The sequence below is a fragment of the Megalobrama amblycephala genome, linkage group LG16 (assembly GCF_018812025.1).
Source record: "Megalobrama amblycephala isolate DHTTF-2021 linkage group LG16, ASM1881202v1, whole genome shotgun sequence".
In the NCBI taxonomy this organism is placed as follows: domain Eukaryota; kingdom Metazoa; phylum Chordata; class Actinopteri; order Cypriniformes; family Xenocyprididae; genus Megalobrama; species Megalobrama amblycephala.
This window is the reverse complement of record NC_063059.1, coordinates 32,732,631-32,750,759: the sequence shown is the minus strand read 5'-3', so window position 1 is coordinate 32,750,759 and position 18,129 is coordinate 32,732,631. Positions and strand designations below refer to the sequence as shown.

At 34.3% G+C, this 18,129-nt stretch overlaps 1 long non-coding RNA gene across 1 annotated transcript; it reads right to left on the bottom strand.

Moving 5' to 3' along the window:
* Positions 1–288: 288 nt before the first annotated feature.
* LOC125249716 lies at positions 289–6,167 on the bottom strand. The gene is made up of 4 exons (XR_007180610.1): positions 5,411–6,167; positions 2,226–2,342; positions 2,092–2,119; positions 289–1,905 (listed from the first exon to the last, which is right to left on the bottom strand). It is a non-coding gene; the product is annotated as an uncharacterized LOC125249716 (long non-coding RNA).
* Between the last annotated feature and the right edge of the window lie 11,962 nt (positions 6,168–18,129).

Here is an 18,129-nt window from a genome sequence, read left to right as displayed (position 1 = left end):
TTTTGCGTTTAAAAGACATCTAATAGCCGTCCAAACACAGCCCTGATGTCTAGGCTATAACAAGGCAAAATTAGGGCTGTCAGTGAAAATTTAATATACCAAATGATACCAAACACCTCACTGTTGACTTTGCTTACATGATGGAACATGTTGGCAAAAACAACATGCAACCAAATCCAAGGTTATTTTGGCTAGAAGTGTTACTCATAGCCAGACTATATCAGCTGTGAGTAACACTATGAGTCTATAATTAACCTAGACGGTGAAATCAAGGCTATTGCTTGCTGGGCTCTGAGTGACGTAATTTAAGCCACAAAATAAACTTTATTCTGTAAAATAGGTATAATGAACTACACAAAAAGCATTTTGAACATCTCCAGCACACTTTATAATCACCCAAAAATCAAACACAATTCACACTTTATGTATGTTATCACGTCCGTCAAAAATTTAGGCTGACTGTCAGGTGGAATATTGGAAGTAAAAACATTGATGAGCATCAATCACTTCACTGAATACTTGCTGTTTTCAAATCTACATCATTTGAATATCACGACATTGGTGTCTGTCAAAAAATAACATACACAATACATGGAAGTATTTACGAGAAGTAGAGTTCAGTGTGTACACGCATTTCCTGGAAATCCCACACTACCAGATGTTTTGACTACGTTATCGCTTTCCGAGAAGAGGGAGAAAATGGCAGCCTGAGCGGCTTCAACATGCTGTCTGTCAGAGACGATAACGTACATAATACATAACACATGCGAGTATAAATTTGTTTTTCACTCGCTGAAATTGAATCGGAAGGATCAGGGAACTGATACTTCACACTGCATTCTAAAGAGAATAAACACCAATCAAGTAGAAGAATGTTGCCGGGTTAGTAAATGTCGTTCAGCATGTGTTGGTTTTGACAGAGATTTTTTATGCACTGTGATTCTGACAATCCTGATTTGAATATTTTCAATATTTTCTATACTTGACTGACCTTTTCTTCATAATATTGGCAATAGATGAGTGATCTTGAGATGAGTCCCAGTAGTTTAATTTGACTCTCATATGCTGATATAATATATATTATAAACTTGACAGGTGATATTTATAAAATGTATTTTGAATACTATCTTCTCAGTTGTTTAAAAGAATAAGGCAATTATCAAAGTTTGATAAAATGATGACTTTTCCCATAAATGATGCTACATTTCTACATGATTTGTTACATTTATTTACCTCATAGAAGATATATATAATATATGACCACATTTTCCTTTACATCAGATATGATGATATAGAAGTCAAGATCCAATTGACATCACAGACATAATATTGCTTAACAGAAAATATATCACCCGAGAAGAGTTCACTGCAAATCACAATGAGGATGATGTGATCTTTCTACTATGACTGAAGAGACTGGTATTTCATCAGTGTATTATGGTGACCTTTGAAGTCATTTTTATGTGGAAATGGTTCAGCTTGAGAAGAAGGCTTCACTATGTTTTTGTGGTTAGATTGAAAAGCAAGATATGGAGACAAATTTTGAGTCAGAGAATGTGAAAAACACTAAGAGAAGCGATCTCAATAAAACGGTGTGCTGCTTTTCCCTATTGTAGTGGGAAAGTGATAACCTGTTATGAATCATACACATCCCATCTCTGACACCTTTACCTCAGAAGCATGATTCACACTTTTCACAGAAATAATAAATAAACTGACAGATGCTTTCAAAACATGGAAATAATTACAATTACAAGTGTTGTAAATAAAGAAATCATGGACTGAATTAGATTCTTTCAGGATGCATGTACACTATTTACAGGCATTGATATATGAGATGGCCGTTATTTCTTCTCAACGATTCTGCTGATTGAAAATGGAGGCAAATTCTTTATCCTGACTTTCCTGTAGAGAGACACACAATTTAAAGTCAAAAATAACCAACCATAAAATTATTCCAAGTTTATTCTGCTAAACACCACACTCACACACACACACACACACACACACACACACACACACACACACACACACACACACACACACACACACACACACACACAATAAACAAATATTAGTCAGTTCACTTACTTTAAAATTTTGTCTTTCACTGAAGGCTCTGTAAAGGAAAATATGGAAGTAAAAACCATAACTATTTCCTTATTCTTTGTTCAAGGACATTGATTAATGTTGTTTTGTTAGACAGGAATGAGGATGTTGCTTACTTTTGCACTTGCAGCATTTAATTTTTTTGCAGCAGATCTGCACCAAACAAATCAGCAGGAACAATCCCAAGATCCCAAACGCCACACTTATCCCAATCGACACTGATGTGGAGCTATCTGGAAGATCCCATCATATAAGTCAAAAAACAATGGTATAAAAACTACAGCACACAATTACTTAAACAATATTGCAGACACAGACTAAATTACAAAGAGTGACATAAACATAACCCCCCGGTTTCACAAACAAGGCTTAAGCTTGCACGTTTGAGCTTTAAATGAAAGCAACTTGTGCTGACATATCTTAAAATATGTCAGTGCCATTGTTTTGTCTCAAGATACACATGTTTTTTCTCAGGCATGTTTATAAAAGCTACTTAGATACCCTAATTGAACTAAGGCCTAATCTGTGTCTGTGAAACCGGGGCATAGATTTTTACTTTTGTCAGTACTTTTTTTAAAACCAAAGACTAAATAGTACTGATGTTGTGCTCAAATCTTGGGGTGCGTTTCACAAAAGCCAACTAACATCGCAAGTTCCGTCCTTACTAATGATTTGGTGTTTCGCGAAACCACCGTTCAAACGAACATTCGCAAACTCAGAGGTGGAAAGTCCAGGGGTCAGAAAGTAAAAGTCCTGCCATATTTTTATTCCACCCACTGAAGCATTAATGAGATAAATAAGTGATTAATTGAGTGATGATTGAGCATTATTGAAGACACCTGATGATAACAAGCAGAATCACCAAAGGAGAAAATCACTATTTTTAAGTTACCATCATCGAGGTCAGGGTTTGTTTTAGTTGAGCTCTTGACCCTTGATATTTTAATATAAGATTTTTTTGGATAGTTTTAGCTGCATTAAAACCAACCAAACAAGCAAAGTTAAAAGATGATCAGGTGGTGTTGGTTATGTTTTAACATAATCAGTATTTGATCTGAATCACTGAATTCATTTAGAGCCCAATCTCTGAGTTAGATTTACATTATTGATTACAGCAGCACTGTGATTCTACAGCACAAGATCCAGTTCTTCACAACAATCCAAAGGTTTTATCAAAAGTTGTTCTAAAGCAAAAATGGCCCTCACTTAGACACAAGAATCAGTCTGTGAATCTCAACAGTAGTGACTGTGAAAAAGAATGTTGCAATGCATTCTGGGAGCCACCAATCAAAATTCATCCACGGCTCCCATCATGCATTGCTGCATGAATAAATTATGAGCTGAATTGTCTTAGTAATTTTCTTTATTCTCTTTATTTTATTTTTTTTTCTGTTTTTATGTGACTTTTTAGTAGCTTGTTTTCTAATGTTCAGTTGATCTGTTGATCAGAATATGTTGCTTGTCACCGTCGTTGAGATTCACAGGCTGATTCTTGATGTCTATGTGTGCCTAAAAGAATGACTTTTTTCTTTTGATCAGAACAACTTTTAAGAAATCCTTCATATTTTATTGATAAAGCTGATCTTCTGTAGAATCACAGTGCTGCTGTAATCAATAATGTAAATCTAACTCAGAGATTGGGCTCTAAATGAGTTCAGTGATTCAGATCAAATAATGATCATGTGAAAACATAGTCAACACCACCTGATCATCTTTAAACTTTGCTTGTCTGGTTGGTTTTAATGCAGTTAAACCTGCCCAAACAAAATTTAATATTAAAAAGTCAAGGGTCAAGAGCTCAACTAAAACAAACCCTGACCTCGACGATGGTAACTTAAAAATTGTGATTTTCTCCTTTGGTGATTCTGCTTGTTATCATCAGGTGTCTTCAATAATGATCAATCATCACTCAATTAAACACTTATTTATCTCATTAATGCTTCAGTGGTGGAATAAAAATATGGCAGGACTTTTACTTTCTGACCCCTGGATTACCCACCTCTGTGCAAACTGCATTGCAAACTTGTGTGGTTGGAAGCATAGTTTCTTGTTTTTATGATGTGGACTTAATAAATCGTTATCTTAAGCAAAATAAGCAAGCTGACATTAAGTAGGGCTGTCAAACGATTAATCGCGATTAATCGCATGCAAAATAAAAGTTTGAGTTTGCATAATATATGTGTGATTACTGTGTGTAATTAATATGTGAATACACACAAATTAATGTATATATTTAATAGAAATATGTTATTTATGTACAAAATATTTTTATTTATGTATAATATAAATAATATAAATAAATACATATACTTGTAAATATTTATCAAATATATACATGAATGTGTTTGTATTTACATATACATAATAATTACACACAGTAATCACACATATATTAGGCAAACTCAAACCTTTATTTTGTATGCGATTAATCACGATTAATCGTTTGACAGCCCTAACATTAAGTACAATGTATTTCGAATATACAAATGGAAATCTGGAAATACAGCAAAATAACTGAGAAAAATGAAAATTAGTCCTCAGATGCCATGTCTGTAATTTATAGCAAAAACGAATTCGATCTCAAATGGATTCATTTAAAGAAGTTATTACTCCACCACCTGTGTGACATTATTCACCAACGTGGCTGAATGACAATACGGCCATTGTATGCATTGTACAATGCATCAGCAATGCATTGTACTATGGTAGTGAAGCAGCGAGTTATGTCGTTTTACGGGAAATGCACCCCAGGATGGACTAAAAGACTGCATCCCATTTCTCAAAATAGTATTTGAAATTAGAACTAGTGTGCCCCAAATCGTAGGGTTGAAATGAGTATCACAAAGGTGATACTGGCAGATTTATATATATATATGTGACACCACAACAGTCGTGTGCAAAAAGTATAATAGGCCTTTGTGATTTCATTAACTTCTGAGTTTCCCAACTTGTGACTAAGAGTTTGACAAAAACACAAATGTATAGGCCTATACTAGTAGCAATACACTGTTAATCACTAGTTCTGAATGCTAAGTGCTAATTGCTAAAAGCATATTAGCTTAGCTTAACTTGTGCTGTACTATTTTAAAAGTTGAACAAATGTATTGACACAACCAACACTAGTGTCCCTGACCAATCTAAACTTATTAATTGTGAAAATGTGTTGACAACAAAAGCACATTTTAAACATTTACATTTATTCATTCAGTAGATGTTTTTAATCAAAGCAGCCTCACAAGAAATTTGTGATGTCTTCAGGTTAGAAGAGCTTTTTTATGAACAGAAGTATTGAGTTTCTTACCCATGATGCCTTATTCCTGAGAACAGCTGTACTTTTTATGATGTGCTCAAAAGAAGAGTTGCAGTAGATACTCCTTTATCTCAGATAAACAAATCTTTTTCTGATACAGTGCAAACTTGCTATGTCGCTAACTGGCCGTGTGCGTCTGTAGACTGGGAAAAGCTGATGTTTTCTAAACTGGTCTGTCTTCATTCTCCTTTTTGACATTGTCTGGCTTACCCTTTCACATTGGTGCTTCATTTTCACCAGACTACTGTCGCTTGTTCTGATTGCTTCTTTAGCTTATTGGCTACATAGTTTATTTTAACGCTGACGACAATTCTTTCAGCCACACCAAGGTTGAGGCTATGTTTCCATTTTCATTTGGAGACTGAGGTGATTCAAGGACAAATGTGACCTGCTAGAATGCTTTTAGTTGAAATAAACTTTCTGTTCTGGTAAATGTGTAGTATGTCACAGAATGTCATCACCCCATCTTCTTATATACACCTACATTTGTCACTAAGTATAATGTCACCTGTTTGGTTATGAATCAGATGGAATGACGTTCTGCGTTCTGTGAGAAAGCATTACAGTGTACACTTGTGGGGGTGGAGCGGTTTAGGTAAATGTGCATGAGGTACTTATTGCCCCCTGCTGTTCACTAAATGAACTACAGCAGGCTGGTGGGCAACTTGACATTGACCACAAGTGGTTTTCTAATTCAGTGAAGAGTGATGTAGCACAAACAAGAATCCCTTCATGGCCTTCCTCATTCAGAATGCGATAAAATACTCTTTAATTCAAAAGAAGCTTGTATAAGACAGAAAGGGAAACATGAGGAAAGAAATACAGAACAGATAAAGTTCAGCCTTGTGAATTAACCACTCTGTAAACAGTCATGCGCTTATCAGCCCCCCCCCCCCCCCCCCCCCCCGTACTTAAAGGTATAGTGCACCTCAAAACATAATTCTGTCATCATTTACTCACTTTCAAACTGGTATGACTTTTTTTCTCTGATTGTCTATTTAGGAACCAAGTGAAAATAGCCTGCCAGAGGCTATTTACATTAACTCCACCTAGACTGAGCCAGACAAAATTACAAAAGGAACCCATCTGATAACAAAAGCATTGGTATGGACTGAAGAGTATAAGGCTTTAGCTTGTGACGTCACGTGACCAACCCGAGTTTGAATCTGCCTTTTTTCAAACTCATTCTTCTCCCCTTTCCCATCGCATATCAGCTTGGAGAGGCATTTATTTTGAATACAAAAATGATAAAGTGGAAATAAAACAGTGGGGTAAGAGTGGGAATAAAGTGTTTAATCAGTAGGGTTAAAGGGATAGTTCACCCAAAAATGAAAATTTTGTCATAATTTACTCACCCTTAAGTTGTTCCAAAGTATGAGTTTCTTTCTTCTGTTGAACACAAAAGAAGATTGTTGGTAACCAGACAGTTGATGGTAGCCATTGACTTCAATAGTATTTTTTTTTCCTACTATGGAAGTCAATGGCTACTGTCAACTGTTTGATACCAACAATCTTTAGAATATCATATTTTGTTTTTTTCACAGAAGAAAGAAACTCATACAGGTTTGGAACAATTTGTAAGTGATGACGAAATTTTCATTTTTGGGTGAACTATCCCTTAAGGTAGAAGAGTCCTTTACGTAATGTCCCAATAAAGTGGCATCCATTTATCTATTTATTTTAATAAATATAACCATATACACTGAATATGTTGTTATTATTGCGTACTGTTTTATAATATACTACAACACAGTATCTGCCACTTTGCACTATGTATAAATAGTATCTAACAACTATTTACATTTTTTGCAAATAGCTCCATAGTGCAAAGAAAATACAGCTATTTTCACTTAGTGTAAAGAGCCACTGCCTTTTTCCGTGGAACCCAATTTTGTAGAACATCCTGCACACTTTCTTCAGTATAATGGCAATGAATGTCAAGCTCCAAATGACAAATGGCATGCAAAAACAAGCCATGTCTTCTGAAGCAATATAGTAGATTTTTGTGAGGAACAAACTAAATAGAGTAGTGCAGATATGGCGTCAGAACCCAGAACCCTTCGAGATTTTCCTATGGGGTTTTTCGATTGTAAAATAAAGCCTGTGGTAAATTTTGAATTTTTAAAGGGTTAGTTCACCCAAAACTGAAAATTCTGTCATTATTTACTCACCCTCATGTCGTTCCACACCTGTAAGACCTTCATTCATTTTTGATAAAATCCGATGGCTCAGTGAGGCCTGCATTGACAACAAAATAATTAACACTTTCAATGCCCAGAAAACGACTAAAGATGTATTTAAAACAGTTAATGTGAGTACAGTGGTTCAACCTTAATGTTATTAAGTGACGAGAATATTATTTTTTTTTGCACCAAAAAAACAAAATAACGACTTTATTCAATGATATCAAGTGATGGTTGATTTCAAAACACTGCTGCATGGAGCTTCGAAGTTTTATTGAATCTTCTGTTTCGCATCAGTGGTTCAGAGTGCTTATCAAACTGCCAAAGTCACGCCCCCCAGTGATGAACCATTGATATTTCAAAACACTTAAGACAGCCTCATTTACTGAAATCATGTGACTTTGGCAGTTTGATGTGATCCAAACCACTGATTCGAAACACAGATTTGTGGAGCACAAAAAGTATTCTCTTCGCTTCATAACAGTAAGGTTGAACCACTGTAGATACATAAAGTGTTTTAAATATGTCTTTAGTAGCTTTGAAAGTGTCAATTGTCTTGCTGGCAATGGAGGCCTCACTGAGCCATCGGATTTTATTCGCTTCTTGAGTTCAACTCAGTGACTCAATGATCTTCACAATGGTTAGCAGATCAGCAGTGAATAACAATTTACATTTTGTTCATAAGACTTGGAAAATAACACATGAATCGATTCTTTATAGCATGCTTTAGCATTTTTTTTGAAGTTTGAAAAGTCCCATATCTGTTTGTTGTAAATGCATGTAAAGAGTGACCAGGGTATTATTAAAAATGTCTAATTGTGTTCAACAGAAGAAATAAAGTCATATGAGTAAATAATGAAACTTAAAATGTCTCTGACAAAAAAGTCATTCTAACCAGCCTCATTGACTGAATTTCCTTTTTATCTGTCAGCTTTCGCACATGCTGATGCCTTAAGGTCTCATTAAAATTCAAAACCACCCTTCCTTTTACTCGCAGCAAGCGAGAATATCTTAACCACATAAACAGTATGAAACTGAGTGAGGGACTGGTGGAAAATGCATGTTTTTTTTTTTTTTTTTTTTTTTTTTTGTATCCAGATGTGTTTTTATGCCTGTAACAGAGATTAGTAGGTCAAATGTAATCTGAGGTGGAGGATCAATGTATCAAAGTAGACCTATAGTTTTCCATTTAAGAGGAAAGGGATGTTCCAAAGAGAGGGTTTCCCCTTTTGCAACTCTTTATCTTTTTTTCATGAAAACAGAGCTGCTGCCCTGCACACAACAGGTGCAGAATTCAGAAAAACAGCAGAAAGGCAGATAAATGCGGCGCTCGCTGCAGAGTTCTCAGAATGTTTTGAACACCGAAAGCAAGTCATATACCACAACCTGTCACGTGCAGCTCGCATGGGCTACAATATTACAATAATAACACAGTCACATTAGCGGTTCTAGCTTAAAATGAGGGCTTTTGAAACTGAGCCTTGGTAGGAGGCATAAAGTAAAGACTTTAAACATATATATACCTTTGTACAAACAGTGCACATGCTAAATATTATAATATATTTTTTTAAATATCCACAAAAATATGATATGAAGATGTAAACAAGGTTTTTTTTTTCATTTATTGTGTCTAACGTCTTTGTCTTTGTATTATATTTTTGAATATATAATATAATATAATATAATATAATACACCGCGTTCCAAATTATTATGCAAGAGACAAATCAGTAAGATTTCTGTACAATAAATATTCAGATTTTAGTTTTTCTAAGAAAATGTTTGTTTGTTTATTTATCCATGTCTTTTTAGATAACTGGTATCAATCTCAGACAAAATAATTTGCCAGATCTATGGAAACCCTACTTAGAGGTTGTTCCACATTATTAAGCAAGTCACAGTTCTTATGCAATATGGGGAGGAAGAAAGATCTTTTTGAAGATGAAAAGCATGAAATGGTGCAATGATGTGCAAAAGGCATGAAAACAACCAATATTGTGTGAAAACTGAATGGAGATTATCGAATTATCATAAGATTTGTGAGTGATTTAGAGCACAGCAGAACTCGGTCAGATAAAGGCTTATTAATGAAAGTTCCTGTCAAAAAAATTAATTGTATTAAAAGGGCAGCTATAAAAAAAAAGCCAGTGTTGAGCAGCAAACAGGTATTTGAAGCTTCTGGTGCCTCTGGAGTCTCAAGAAGCTCTCCATGCAGGCTGGCAGTTGTGCGTAAAGATACATTTTAGCCACTCCAAACCAAACCTCACAAAGAGAAACAATTACAGTGGGTTTAGAAATAGAAGACTCATTTTTAAATAGTTTTATTCAGTGACTAATGCCGTACTACAATAGATGGTCTAAATGGATGGATTTCTGGATGGTTGGTAAATGGCCACCACATTCCAACAAGACTGCGACGTCAGCAAGGAGCTGGTGGGTAATGATTTGGGCTGGAATACTGGGAAGTGAGATGGAGGGTATTAAAATGACTTTTGCAAGATATGTGGAGTTCATAACTGGCCATGTTCAGCTATGGTATAAAAAGGAGGATAGTGCACTATCCCACTGTAAATGTTTCTCTTTGTGAGGTAATATAATATAATATAATATAATATATATATAATATAATATAATATAATATAATATAATATAATATAATATCAGATTATAAATGACAATTTATGCCTTATTAGATTGAAACATTTATTCCAACACTTTGTTGGAACTTTGTTCTTCATTATTTATGTTAGAATAAGTAGAGTTTCACAACCTACTTTTACACAACCTATTACCTATTTTACTGATATTTGCTTCCTCCCTTCCACACTGACAATGTATAATATTCTGGTAATGGTAATGAAGATGTGAGCACATTTTCCTGTATATCAGATATCAGGATGAGTTGAGAGCTCTAATTTGACCGAAAGCATCACAAAAGAGAAAATGACCATGAACACTTCCTTCCTTTCTTCTCATTCCACATAAAATAAGACAACAAAAAGATGACAGGAATATATGGACAAAGAAGTTCAGGGGAAAAGGGAGAGACAGGCAAGGGTTGGTTATAAAGGGGCTTGATTCTAAAATATGTGTTTTCTCTGAAACTGGTTTGACTTGTGAAGACTCATTTCCATGACCATAGGAGACGTGAGAGAAGGAGCGGAAAATAGGATCTATATTTAGATCCTATTAAAATAAGTAAATATGAAAATTCTCTCAACTAATATTACTTGCCAAACATCCCTTTAAAAAAAGGCTTATCCCAAAACCAATTGACCAGCATCATGTGATGTCATTTGTTCTGATCAAGAACTATATTAATTTAATATAATGTAAATAATATTTGGATGGCCAGACAAGGTATTGTATTATATTTTTGAATATATAATATAATATAATATAATATAATATAATATAATATAATATAATATAATATAATATAATATAATATAATACACCGCGTTCCAAATTATTATGCAAGAGACAAATCAGTAAGATTTCTGTACAATAAATATTCAGATTTTAGTTTTTCTAAGAAAATGTTTGTTTGTTTATTTATCCATGTCTTTTTAGATAACTGGTATCAATCTCAGACAAAATAATTTGCCAGATCTATGGAAACCCTACTTAGAGGTTGTTCCACATTATTAAGCAAGTCACAGTTCTTATGCAATATGGGGAGGAAGAAAGATCTTTTTGAAGATGAAAAGCATGAAATGGTGCAATGATGTGCAAAAGGCATGAAAACAACCAATATTGTGTGAAAACTGAATGGAGATTATCGAATTATCATATGATTTGTGAGTGATTTAGAGCACAGCAGAACTCGGTCAGATAAAGGCTTATTAATGAAAGTTCCTGTCAAAAAAATTAATTGTATTAAAAGGGCAGCTATAAAAATGCCAGTGTTGAGCAGCAAACAGGTATTTGAAGCTTCTGGTGCCTCTGGAGTCTCAAGAAGCTCTCCATGCAGGCTGGCAGTTGTGCGTAAAGATACATTTTAGCCACTCCAAACCAAACCTCACAAAGAGAAACATTTACAGTTTAGAAACAGAAGACTCATTTTTAAATAGTTTTATTCACTGACTAATGCCGTACTACAATAGATGGTCTTAATGGATGGATTTCTGGATGGTTGGTGAATGGCCACCACATTCCAACAAGACTGCGACGTCAGCAAGGAGCTGGTGGGTAATGATTTGGGCTGGAATACTGGGAAGTGAGATGGAGGGTATTAAAATGACTTTTGCAAGATATGTGGAGTTCATAACTGGCCATGTTCAGCTATGGTATAAAAAGGAGGATAGTGCACAGTACAATGCACTATGCACTATCCCACTGTAAATGTTTCTCTTTGTAATATAATATAATGTAATATAATGTAATATAATATAATATAATATAATATAATATAATATAATATAATATAATATAATATAATATAATATCAGATTATAAATGACAATTTATGCCTTATTTGATTGAAACATTTATTCCAACACTTTGTTGGAACTTTGTTCTTCATTATTTATGTTGGAATAAGTAGAGTTTCACAACCTACTTTTACACAACCTATTACCTATTTTACTGATATTTGCTTCCTCCCTTCCACACTGACAATGTATAATATTCTGGTAATGGTAATGAAGATGTGAGCACATTTTCCTGTATATCAGATATCAGGATGAGTTGAGAGCTCTAATTTGACCGAAAGCATCACAAAAGAGAAAATGACCATGAACACTTCCTTCCTTCCTTCTCATTCCACATAAAATAAGACAACAAAAAGATGACAGGAATATATGGACAAAGAAGTTCAGGGGAAAAGGGAGAGACAGGCAAGGGTTGGTTATAAAGGGGCTTGATTCTAAAATATGTGTTTTCTCTGAAACTGGTTTGACTTGTGAAGACTCATTTCCATGACCATAGGAGACGTGAGAGAAGGAGCGGAAAATAGGATCTAACAGTTTTCATCCACATCAGATCCTTTTGGAATACAGAAACAGTAAGGTCTGCTTATTTTTTCTGTTAGTTGATTTTTGTTCATTTATATTTATAAATGTTATCTTTTATAAGAGCGCTTGATATTTAAAACATCAAGTATCTCTAAAGATGTAAGATCTTTAAGGGAATTGTACTTCTAATGGTTCTATGGGTTGTGATTAATAGCATCAGAATAATTAAAGAATTAAGGTATGTTTACTTCAGAGTTCCTTTAGCAAGTAAGTGTATTTGCATTAAGCAGGATGTGTGTATAATGTTCCGCTTTACCTGCAGTGCTTAACAGAACAGCAAGTATGAAAATAGAATTTTGCAGTATATATATATATATATATATATATATATATATATATATATATATATATATATATATATATATATATATATATATAAATAAATTCTTCTACAATGATCGTTTTTATTAGGCTCCTATGTCTCTGTTCAGTTATTTCACTTTAATGGCAATGAAAATGACTTATTGGTTGTCATTAAAGTGAAATATTAAACAAAACAACAACAAAAAAAAATGTTCCTAAACATAGGAAACTGATAAAAATGCTCATTTTTGAAGACAATTTTAGATGGCACTTATTTTTAGGCTTTTGCATATAATATGTCTGCTTTTTGAAAATGCTTTTTTTGAAATGAGTGGGGTCTTGAGTTTAAAATAATGAATAAAGTGAAAGTCAAGATTATCTATATTAAATTTATTTCTACAATCTAAACACCATAGAAAAATAGACTGAGTTTAAATTTTATTTTCTTTCAAATTAATAAATATGAAAATTCTCTCAACTAATATTACTTGCCAAACATCCCTTTAAAAAAAGGCTTATCCCAAAACCAATTGACCAGCATCATGTGATGTAATTTGTTCTGATCAAGAACTATATTAATTTAATATAGCCTAATTTAAATAACATTTGGATGGCCAGACAATGGTCTGCCTTTGAGGCAAATGTTGAAATTGTCAACTATGTTACTGTCATTGTCAACTATGTTTTGACTAATTTTTTGGGAACACTTTATTTTAAGGGAACAAAATTATGCATTAGTTAAGCACGAACGCACAAGTATTTCATTAACTTAACATATAGTAAGGGCATATTAGCAATTGATGGATCCACATTCATGCGATAAATATGCAAAAATAAGCGAGTAATTAATGTTTAACTGAATGTACAGTAAACGCCTTTTAGCCATTATTCACAAACTAACAAGCCATATATTATTTTTGTGTAGTAATGTATTTAGTTATATTTTTAGTTATATAGCCTAAATCTATTAAGTTAACTGAAAAAAATATGAAGCTAGTACTTATGTTTAATTAGTGCTGGATTTAAAGTAATAAATTGCTAAAATAGTGTAATAAAGACAATTTGACCCCCTTATTATAAAGTGAAAGGTACATCCACATTAATTATGGCACTTATTGAGTGATATTCAAGTTTATTGACCAGAATAAGCAAGGCAGGAACACACCAAGCCGACGGTCGGCCGTCTGGCAGTTTTTGTTCGTCGGCCGACTAAGTTTTCTCAGTGTGTTCTGCACCGTCGGCTGAAGTTGGTTCTCGTCGGCTTTTTTTCGGCCAATTCGAAATGTTGAATCGGCGTCGGAGCTCGTCCGTCCGTCGGGCCATCCGATCATTCTGATTGACTGTTCAGATACTGCCGCCTGCTGGTTCGGAAAGGCATTTCATCTCACGCAGGCGCAAAACTGCCAATATTATGACTCCAAAACTGACGTGCTACTTGGCCGTCGGCTGTCCAGCGTTGGTTTGGTGTGTCGGCTTGGTGTGTTCTGGACAATATTATTCTGGACCCTTAAAATAAAGTGTTACTGATTTTTTTTTTTTTTTTTTTTTTTTTTTTTTTTTTTACATTTTAAATATCTAGACTGCTGCTTTGATATTATGTCAGGGTATAGTTTACATCCACATAGATAGACTATACTTATTTATTTATATATATTATAATTATTAGAATAATTTTAGTATTAGAATAATTTTAGTATTAGAATAATTTTAGTAGCAGATTATCAGTGACAATGTATGATTGTCTTATCTTATATCCAATCCAGTATTTAATTAAAACATTTATCCAAACACTCAGGTGTGTCCATCTGTATAATTATTTATATGAAATAAGTAAAGATTCATAACCTGTTTTAATTTGGTTTAACTAATGATGCAACACATCTATAGACATTCACTTCCTTCCACACTGACACTGTACAATATTCCAGTCATGTTAAGTAATATGAGCACATTTTCCTGGATCAGATATCAGGATATGAGCTGTTACTTCAAATTTCAACTCGATCTGCTAAATACAAAGGTTCTATTTTCTATCCACTATAGTGTTTACATTGTTTTAACCTTGGGCCAACACTGCTGTTTGGTGTTAGCTTTACAAACAGAGCCCTGTTTTAATTCCTATTTTATATTCTAGCATCTGAGCAACATTCTTTTTCATGTTCTCACTGGCTTTGTTTTTCACATTCTTGCTCAATTTTAAAGAATAATTTGAAGTAGAAAAACAGAGTGAGTCAGTGAGTCATGTGTCACCTTAGTATCGCTACATCATAACAGTGGCAGAGCAGCTTGCTTTGTAATGATGCCAGTGTCAACAACATGTTTAACGAGGTAAACATCTCTGTTCATGGCTCTGTGGAGAGTCAGTTTGTCTTAAACATAGGCATGGAATTCATTACACAAAACTGAGATGCATCATGGGGTCATACTGATCAAGGAGAGGTCACACTGACCTGACCCTTAATAGAAACATGATCACTTTCCCACTGAACTTTCACAGAGAACCTTTTCTCTACATGTCACTCAGTGTTCAGAGTCCTCTCTCTCTTTAAAGAAATAAATAAATGTGATAACAGAGCACCAGGGTCAAATGATCATTGATCTGGTTCACTTGGTTATATAAATGGTTTGTTTGTTTACCTTTGAACTACAGCAAAGTTTACTGATTTGAGCACTGAGTTTAAAAAAGCATGTGAGAGATTTTTCTATTTAGAGACACTATAAAAGAGAAAGTTAAATACATGATGTATATGATGTGAGTTTATAGCATATTGAGGTAAAATATGAATATATTGCTAATTCTTTGGATAGCCTTATTGAGTAATTTTGCTCCCAAATGGAAATAGTATAAGACTCAAAAGAAGTTTGAGCAGCAGCACCAGCCCTAACAGGATTACATTATTTGCATCTGTTGTCAGCAATGATAAAAGGCACACAAGTGAAGTAAATCGAATTTGAATCAAATCAAACTAAACCTAATTCATTTGAATAAAACCAAATTAAATGTGTCTGGTTTCACAGACATAAACTTTACTCTGTCAGGTAGCATTAAAGTGAAGTGAAATTAATCTAATCTAATTTAATTTAATCAAATCAAAGCAAATTCAACCAAATTTAAATGAATCGAGTCAAATGTGAATATGGTTACACACTCATGAACTTTAATCAGGTACACAGGTAATAACTTTTAGGCAGGTAGTGTTTTTTTTTTCACTTCAGAAAAGTGAAGAGAACCAAACAAAACCAAAACGAAGTGAGTCAAACTGAATTGAACTGAATTCAAAAAAGTGAAGAGAACCATACAAAAACAAAACCAAACCAAACTGAAATGAGTCAAACTGAATTGAACCGAATCAGGGGCCCGACACTGTTTTCAACTAAAAATGGAAAGCTTTTTATGCGTTTTAGCCGTTTATTTACACAACAATGGCGTTTTGGTGACCTGAAAACGCTAACTTTTGAAAATGGGTTTCAAGTTGCAAGTTTTTGAAAATGATCCGTGTAAACAACAAAAACGCGAAACAGTGAAAATAGTACAATAGATGGTCTGCTCACGCGCTTTAACCTTGTGCACTAGCAGATCCGTTTATTGAAGTGTTCAGTTTTTCTGCTTGCAAATACCGCCATGTAAATATCAAATTTGCCGTGGCGCGAGCACAACTGGCTTTTAAAGGGAATGGGAGATGAGACTCTGATTGGTTTATTGCACGTTACGCCCAAAACACACCCATTACTCATTAAGAGAATAGGGACAACCCTTTTAGACCATGCGCTGGGCACGCCAACCATTTTTCCCATCGTTAAACTAGCAAAAGAGGATTCGGACAACCTGCGTCGTACGCTTTAGACCATGTGCTTAGATTGTTAAAATAAGGCCCTACATATTCAGTCTATAGTTTCACGGATTCGCATGAATGGGGATCGTCATCTGTACGCAGAAAACTCAAAGGAAAAACTTCCGTTAAAACTCCATTTTAAGCATATCGTTGTCGCGTCAACATACCCTCAGACTGAATCAAATTAAATTAATTCAAATGTGAAAATGGTTTCACAGTCAAACTTTACTCTGACAGTTAGAATTTTTAGAAGTGAAGTAAAGTAAAGTGAAATGAATGAATGACTTTAAGTGAATTAAAGTACAGTGAAGTTAACAGAAGTAGGCTACTGTAAAGTGTGAGTGAAGTTAAATGAAGTGAATCAGACCTTAACAAATCAAACCAAATGTGAAAACAGTTCTCCACTCCACGAGGAGGTTTTCATAACCTTAAAGGGTTAGTTCACCCAAAAATGAAAATAATGTAATTTATTACTCACCCTCATGCTGTTCCACACACGTAAGACCTTCGTTAATCTTCGTAACACAAATTAAGATATTTTAGTTGAAATCCGATGGCTCTGTGAAGCCTCCATAGGGAGCAAGGACATTTCCTCTTTCAATATCCATTAATGTACTAAAAACATATTTAAATCTGTTCATGTGAGTACAGTGGTTCAATATTAATATTATAAAGCGACAAGAATATTTTTGGTGCGCCACAAAAAACAAAATAACGACTTATTTAGTGATGGCCGATTTCAAAACACTGCTTCAGGAAGCTTCAGAGCATAATGAATCAGTGTATCGAATCACGATTCAGATCGCGTGTCAAACCGCCAACGGCTGAAATCACGTGACTTTGGCGCTCCGAACAGCAGATTCGATACACTGATTCATTGTGCTCCGAAGCTCCCTGAAGCATTGTTTTGAAATAATATCTTAATTTGTGTTCCGAAAATTAACGAATGTCTTACGGGTGTGGAACGGCATGAGGGTAAGTAATAAATGACAGAAATTTCATTTTTGGGTGAACTAACCCTTTAACATGAATGAAAATTAATTTCTGAATGTAAAATTTTAAATCTTTTTAAGAAGAGAATAGAAAGAGGTCACAGCAGTTGAAAAGTTATTAGGCCTACGCATTCTCACACGAGCAATGATACAGAAACAATGAATGATTCAGTCAGTTATTTCAGCGTGACAACCGGTAGATTCCCGATCTACATTAGCCTATAACTGATTTTATGAGCTGTCATCATTAAAAGACTTAAAATACACCATAATTATGATGATAAACTAATACTCATATCCACCAAAACCTGTTCGAAAAAAAAAAAACAGGAAATTGAGGGCCACTTCCTGATCAAAAAACAGCTTTTAAACCGTGCAGACAGCAT